The sequence below is a fragment of the Condylura cristata genome, unplaced genomic scaffold (assembly GCF_000260355.1).
Source record: "Condylura cristata isolate star-nosed mole 26May11 unplaced genomic scaffold, ConCri1.0 scaffold00013, whole genome shotgun sequence".
Taxonomy (NCBI): domain Eukaryota; kingdom Metazoa; phylum Chordata; class Mammalia; order Eulipotyphla; family Talpidae; genus Condylura; species Condylura cristata.
In genome coordinates, this window is record NW_004567114.1 from 5,338,654 (window position 1) to 5,345,720 (window position 7,067).

Here is a 7,067-nt window from a genome sequence, read left to right on the forward strand (position 1 = left end):
TTCTGATCGCACAGCAGAGTAGATGCTCCACAGAAAGCTGTTGCTCTTACTAGCAGTATTTGTTCAGTTTGAAAAACGCAGAGGAGACCCTGGGTGAGTCTGCTCCAGGCGACAGCTCTGTGACTCCCTGATGTTTGCATTTTCGTGTCAGTGTGTGCTTCTCAGGAGACACGGACGCTCTAGCAAAAGGGCCTTCAGAGTAATTTCTGTTCTAAAGCATGGCCGAAGCATCGGCACTGGACATCAGGCCCGGAAGGCACCCACAGGGCCTTCACATCTTCCAGCCCAGGCGACCCAGCCAGCTACTGGCCTTATGGACTCTTGGACTCAGTCCTGGGGGTTGGAGAATCCAATCTGATGTCTACCAATCAGAATTTGTGGGTCAGACAGCCCCATGCATCTGCCTGGCCTTGGCGGGTGTTGTCTCTGGTCCCCTCCCAGATCTTCCAAGCCCTCTCCCCCCTCCTTTTCTGGAAAAGCCACTAAAATCCAAAGTGGGCAAGGGAACACACCCTTCTTAACTAGACTTAGAATTATTTAAAAAGATATACTTACAGAAATCTGAAAATTCTGCAAAATCAGAGGCTCAGGATGACTCTTGTTTTCTTCTATGAACCAGGATCTCTGCCGATATTTAGCTTTCATAAGAGAAGAAAGGAAGCCGGTCACTTATGTGGGAAATGGAGGAGCTGGACGCTGGACAGGGGCTCTAGGAGCAGTGCTGTCTCGGGAGCTGTCTCTCGTTCTGGAAATCACCGAGTGGTCTTAAGTTACATAAATCCCTGCTCTGGTGATGTCATCCAGGGGATGACCCGAAAAGTGAGTTTTTCAGGAAGAAGTGAGCCAGACTTTGAAAAGTGCTTTGCAAAATTTTGGAGTTGGCAAGAGGTGAGTCAGCTAGCTACCATCTCCGCCTTCACCTCGGGACTTGTAGCGGGGCTCTCCTTCCTGCCGGGGAACGTTCTTCAGCCAACATGGCCCAAACAGATCTTGTATTCCCCGAGCGCCCACCAGCCTTGCGGGGGGCACCTGTGACCTTGAGTGACCGCCTCACCTAGTTCCCTGGGCTTCTGAATACAGCTTTTGTGAGAGTGAGCTTGAACATTCAGATTTGGGTTGGAAAGAAGATGGTGCCAAGAATCTGTGTGTGGGGACCCCATTAATCAACCACGTAAAAGAGGGAAAATTTGAGGCATGCAAATTCTGGAGCTGAGTAAGAGCAGAGGCCCCTTTTCCTAATCCTCCCTGGCAGTTCTGAAGCCGGTTTGGCTAGAAGCGTGCAGATAGCAGAAAGACAGCTCAGTGTTGGGGTTCAGACAGGAAGGAGAGTCTGGTGTGAGTGCTTCCACCTTCTTGTCTTGGCTCCTGAAATCTAAGGTGTTCAAGCTCCCCGCTAAGCACAGAACCACCATCCAGCCAGGCTCAGTTCTGGGAAGATGACCCCTCCAGCTGGCCCTCAGCCCTGTCTCATGGGTGCTCCTTTGTGCTTCTCAGTCACCTAGGAGCAGAAACTCTCCCCCCTTCCTACTACAGACGCCTCAGTGGGGACAGACAGGCCGGTCTTCACATTTCCCCAGTAGCTTTTTCCTGTTGCCGGATGCTCATAATTGTGGGATCTGGGGTGGAGGTAGGGGGGTGGTAGGAGGGCAGGGGAAGAACATTGTAAGGATTCAAAGGCTCAGTAGCGGATGCGCATTCTCGGGAGGGAGCTGGCCTTCCCCTCTGTCCAGGAGAGGCTAGGACTTCTCCCCCAGGTGGTAGAGCTCATTTGGGGACCAGGGAAAGGCTCCCATCTCAGTTCTTCCCCATTAGCAAGGTAGCTGGGGTTCCCCCAGAAGATCCCCTTTGCAGAAAGGGCCTTTTTCTCCCTTTGGTGTGGGCTGGACGGTACTCCTCTGGGCAGTGTCTTCCCTGGGCAGAAGCCTGGCCACATCTTGGAGGTCACGGGGCCGGTTCTGCCAGAGGTGGGTCTGTGCTGGGTCTCACCCCCGGGAGGGCAGGCTGTGAGGAGAGCAGTTGTGTATGAGAAGACCACGTGCCCTGCACGCCCCAGTGAGGGCTGAGTAAGTGGCTTCGGGAAATGACTGTGGCAGCCTGGCCTGGACCGTGGGGCCCCACCTTGTGAGTGGGCTGGAAAGTTCTCTGAGGGAAGTGCACATTTTGCTATCTCTCCTCTAGGCAGGGACAGGCCTTGGTGTGTCTCCTGCTGTGTGAGACTTGGTGTGAGTCCATAGCGAGGAAGTAGTCTAAATCTGGGGGTGCTGAGGGCCAGGTGGGGGAACCCCACGTCTGTGATGGACAGCAGGCAGCTCTGCAGGCTGGTTGGCCCTCCCCTCCGAGTTAGTTTGGCGCCCGCTGCCGCCTCCCTGGCTAAGCTCCCTCTGGCCTGAGCCGCACCTGCAGAAAGTCTCTCGGGCACCTGGGTACCTGCGGGGGCGGGGAGGGAGGGCAGCAGCAGAGACGTCGGGACGCATCCACCGAGGTCTACAGCAACGGACTATGGCCATTTTCCTGCTTGCTGAAGCCCGTCTTTCTGTCTGCCCAGCTGCTAAACTCATGTTCCAGAAGCACTTGAATGTTGTCGCCTTATAGGGTGGCGGCCCAACCCCTCAAATTCACAGGCTCCTCCAGGGTCCTGCTAACTCGTGGAGCCACCCGCCAAGGGGTGACCGGGGCTCCTCATGCCTCCTGCCTTCCCACAGGTGCTCGCTGGAAATCCCTGCCCGCCCACTCCTGCCTGACAAGCACCCCTCAGGCCCCTGGGGCTTAGCCCTGGGGCCGCCGGAGCCCCGGACTGAGTGTTCCTCCTTCCGCTCTGCAGGCCTGTGGGGCGCAGGGCCAGCGGGGGCCGGGGAGCCAGAGGCAGCTCCCCAGGGGGCCAGGCTCAGTCTGGTGGACAGAGCAGGCGAGGAGGCCAATCCAGCAGCCAGCTGTGACGAGGGCCACCGCAGGAGAGCGCGCAGCCCCCAAGGGGTGGAGCGGCCAGGGTGAGTGAAGCACCAAGGGGGCCGAGAACCAAGCCCTACAGTCCGGCACACGCACACACGCCAGGCCTGCAGGAGGGGGTCCTGGGCACTGCGGCTTCCGCGCATGACCTGCCTCGGCCTTGGAGCCAGGCGCTCTGGAAAGGCTGGGCCGGGGCGTCCACAGACCAGGGAAGCTCTGAAAAACCCACATAAGGGCCCTCCCTGGTGGCGCAGTGGGTCAGAGCGCAGCACTAAGAAGCCAAAGCCACTTCAGCATGAGTTCGATCCCCGCCTGCCCCGGAGGTGACCACATGGCGAGGCAGACCTCTCCTGACCCGCCCGCTGCTCCCCTCAGCAGTGTGCTTCATCAGTCAGCCTGCTCTGCTCCCCACTCTGTCACTGGTGAAGCCTCTCACCGCCCCTGCACCTCTGGCCTGTACCCCAGTTCTGTATGCATAAATAAGTAAAAAAAAATTCTCTGTCCCCAAGTTGACCCCAGGGCTGACCCAGCCAGGACCAGCACACAGCGCCCCCAGGACGCCTGGGGCCGCACCCAGAGGAAGGGCCCGTGGCAGCGGCAGCAGCCCTGGCCTCGTGTCCCAGAGCCCAGCCAGCGCGCTGCTGGAAACCCCACGCGTCTGTCCAGGCACAGCGACACTAGGAGGGACAGAGGCTGCCAGGCCCCGAGTCCTGCTCGCCGTCTCTAGGGGCTTACCGGGAGCTGCCCGGCCTCCTGCCCTCTTCCACCTCAGACCTTTGACCGGCCTTTCCCTCGGCCTGCCTGGAGCATGCTGGAGCCACAGCGGACGACTGCCCTGCCGTCAGGAGCCGGCCCTGCACGCCCCTCTCAGAGGCGTCCCCTGCAGTAAATCCCTTCCTCACGCTCCTCCTTCTCTTGTGGCCTGTGTTTGTAAATGGCGGGATACAGGCTCATTTGTTCCTCCCTCGTGCCCCGCTGGAAGGTGAGTCACAGGGAAGGCCTTTAGTCCACCTCCCACAGCGCTCCCACGTAGCAGGTGCTCAGTGAGTATTTGCTGAGTGGATGCAGAAGCCTATATCATATGTGACTTGTGGCAACATCAGTAGCTTATGCCAGGGGCTGCCTGGCCGGCAGGTGCAGAGAGGGATCCAGCCACCTCAAGACTCCCTGGGTGAGAGCTGGGCCTGGGGAGGTCTGGGCCCGCTTCCTTCCCCCAGCAACATGTCCTTTCGCCTCTCAGGATGTTGTGATGGTCAGACAAAGGTGTGGATGCTGCTTTATGACCTTTCCCTGGGTGACTTGGCAGAAGGGCCCATTTGCAAAACCTCTTACATAATCTGCAGTCAGTGCAGGTGCCTAGTAGACCCATGAGGCTAACAGGAGGCGGGGCTGGGAGTAAGTTGTGGAAATCAGGGCCTCAGCACCATGAGCGTTTGCTCTACTAGCACGCCGCCCTGAGATGAGAAGCTTCTGTGAGCCCCAAAACTCTACATGATGCAGGAGAGAGCTTTCGCCTTTTCTTGAAGACGTGGGGTCGCCCCAGCCCTCAGGGGGCTGTGACTTGGTGACGAGAGGGCCATCACCAAGGACGAAGCCGCTGGGTCCTGTGTGTGCTGCCCAGAACACGGTGGGCGGGAGGTTTGTGCTTAGGGAGGTCAGGGAGGAGAGGCAGAACTTGGGGTGAGAAGAAACCAGTTGCAGATCAGAAAACCAGTGCAGGCCTTGGACAGGAGAGCAAAGGCCCCGAGGCTGCTCATTGTGGTCCGCGAGGGCCTGAGAAGCAGCACAGCAGTGTGTGTGTGTGTGGGGGGGTGTGGGGTGGGGTTGCTGAATGGGGGGAAGGCCCCCCCATGGCTGGAGGGGTGGGGTGGGTGGGCAGAGCCAGCAGAGGCAGGGTCAGGAGAGCAGCTGGGAGCTGGAGTGCCCAGCCTGAGGGCGTGAATGCGCTTTATCTCAACACTTGGATCCTCATCTTACAGGTGAAGAAACAGAAATGCGGAGAAGGCAGCTGGCCGGGCCCACGTGGCGGGGCGGGGGATGGGGGGGGCCTGGCTCCGAGTCCAGGGAGCCCTGTCTTTTGCCGCTGCCCTTTGTAACGGTCACGGTCTTTCCCCAGCCCACGGTGAGATGCGCTCGCTGACTGTACTGCTGCTCACCGTATGGCACTCGTGTGGCACTCGGATGGCACTCAGATGGCATCCATGACACTCTGGACAAAGGTGGGTGGGTGAGGGAAAGGGTGAGGGGGAAGGGAGGAGCAGGCCATGTGGCCAGGACCCCAGGGTGAGAGGGGCTCCAGGCCTGGGCCCCAGAGCTCCCCGCTGTGATGAAGTGTTAGGTCTCCGTGCCAGCCAGTTGCGAGAAGCCAGTCACAGGAGCATCCTGCCTGATGCCACTTAAGTGAAACACCCAGAAAGACGAACCTGGGGCGGAGCTCGGCGACCACGAGCCGGGTAGGGAGGAACGGGAGCATCTGTTCATGGGTGGCGGCTTCACTTTGGGGGATGAGTGGGCCTGGCCTAGGAACAGGGGTGCTTACACAACCCAGTGGCCTTACTGAAAGCCTCTGGGGCGGGTGAGCTGAGTACAGGCAAACAACAGCTTACAAAGCCGCTATGAAAAGGGTCTCGGGGCAAGGCCCCTGGGAGGTCACGCTGCAGGAGGCATGCCCAGCGGAGCAGGGCAGCGCCTGCGACGGGCTGGGAACAGCCAGGCCCAGGCCCCGAAGGCCCTCATGCGAGGACACAGCTGCGGCCTTTTTATATGATGTCATTTGCATCTGTCTGTTAAGTTCGAGAAGCAGAGGGAGCAGGTGGGCTTCTGGAGACCCCGCCAAGAACACAGTGGGCTTCACAAGTCACTTGCCCCGCCCCTGGCTTCGTAGGGATGCACAAGTGCCCAGAGCCCAGCCCCAGCAGCCACGGTCACCAGCGCCGGCTCCGGCTGGCCGCCAGGCAGCCCTGGGCCTTGCCTGATGGCCCGGGTCAGACTGAGGAGCTGGGCCAGAGCTCCAAACACTCCACTGGGCTTCTGCCCACAACACTACTTGTGGTGACCAAGGATGGTCAGAGCTGCTTTGCTGCCTGGCTGGGCTGGGGGAGCCATGTCCATCTCTGAGCGAGCTCCCTGCTCTCATCTCCAGGGAGCAGCTTCCCTTGGCTCAGGTCAGATATGTGTCCCAGGTCCTCTGTGAGTGAGCTCCCTTGGGCGCTGGTGGGAAACTTTCTGCAAGCTCAGAACTGTGAGGGAGCCAGGATACCTGCTGGCCTCTGCAGGTGCGGGGGCCCCTGTGGCTGGAGAGGAGATAGACCAGCTCATGGAGGGTCTGGCCAGCCATGTCACACGTGTGGAGCTTTATTCCGCGAGTGGTGGGTCTATCGAAGGACTCCTGCTGTTAAGCCCCTCTGGCTAGGTCTCTGACTCTCCCCGGGCCCAGAAAGAAGGGCAGGCAGATAACATTCCTGGCGCCAGCTCCTGGAACCGGCTGAAACTAGACCCTGATATCAGCTTCTGACTCATGACTGAGACATCTGTTCTTGGAAACCGGTCCTTGAGCGCTGTGAAGTTTGTTACTGCTGTGAGGTCTGTTACTCTTTGAATTTGCACCAGCTATGACGTATGTAATGGCCTATATATTCTCTAACATCCCGATGGTCGAGGTCTTGCTCTCCCTGTGTGGCCTGCGAGCCTGCAGGAAAGCCTGACCCCAGCTAGCTGGCTCAATAAACTCCGCTTGCTTGTGCATCTCTGGTCCTGTCCTTGGTCCCGGGAGACGACCAGGTGATTTCGGACCCTCACACTGCTGGACAGCGCCACCCTATCCCACACCACCGTGTCTGTCAGCCTCGTCGTCCCCATCTGCATCCCCCCCCCCGCCTCCATGTCCCTGTCCCCGCTGTCAAGGTCCTCTCCACATGAGCACCATCACTGTCACCATCCCGCGTGGACACTCACACGTTTGGTGCCAGCTCTGAACAGGCTGAGCTGAACACTGTCACACATTCATCCTGGTAACTGGCCCACGGTGGGCAGGTATGTAACAGCATTCCCACAGTTTACAGATGGGGAAATGTACGTGTGAGACAGGAAGCGAAGCCCAAGGCCACACCGCAAGTGGGAGC

General features: G+C 59.1%; 1 protein-coding gene across 1 annotated transcript in view; it reads right to left on the reverse strand.

Moving 5' to 3' along the window:
* BDKRB1 (bradykinin receptor B1) overlaps positions 1-7,067 on the reverse strand; it is a 27,423-nt gene that overhangs the window by 12,368 nt on the left and 7,988 nt on the right. The window contains exon 2 of the mRNA XM_012724700.1: positions 556-638. The gene's annotated coding sequence lies outside the window, so the exon portion shown is untranslated. The remainder of the gene's footprint in view (positions 1-555; positions 639-7,067) is intronic.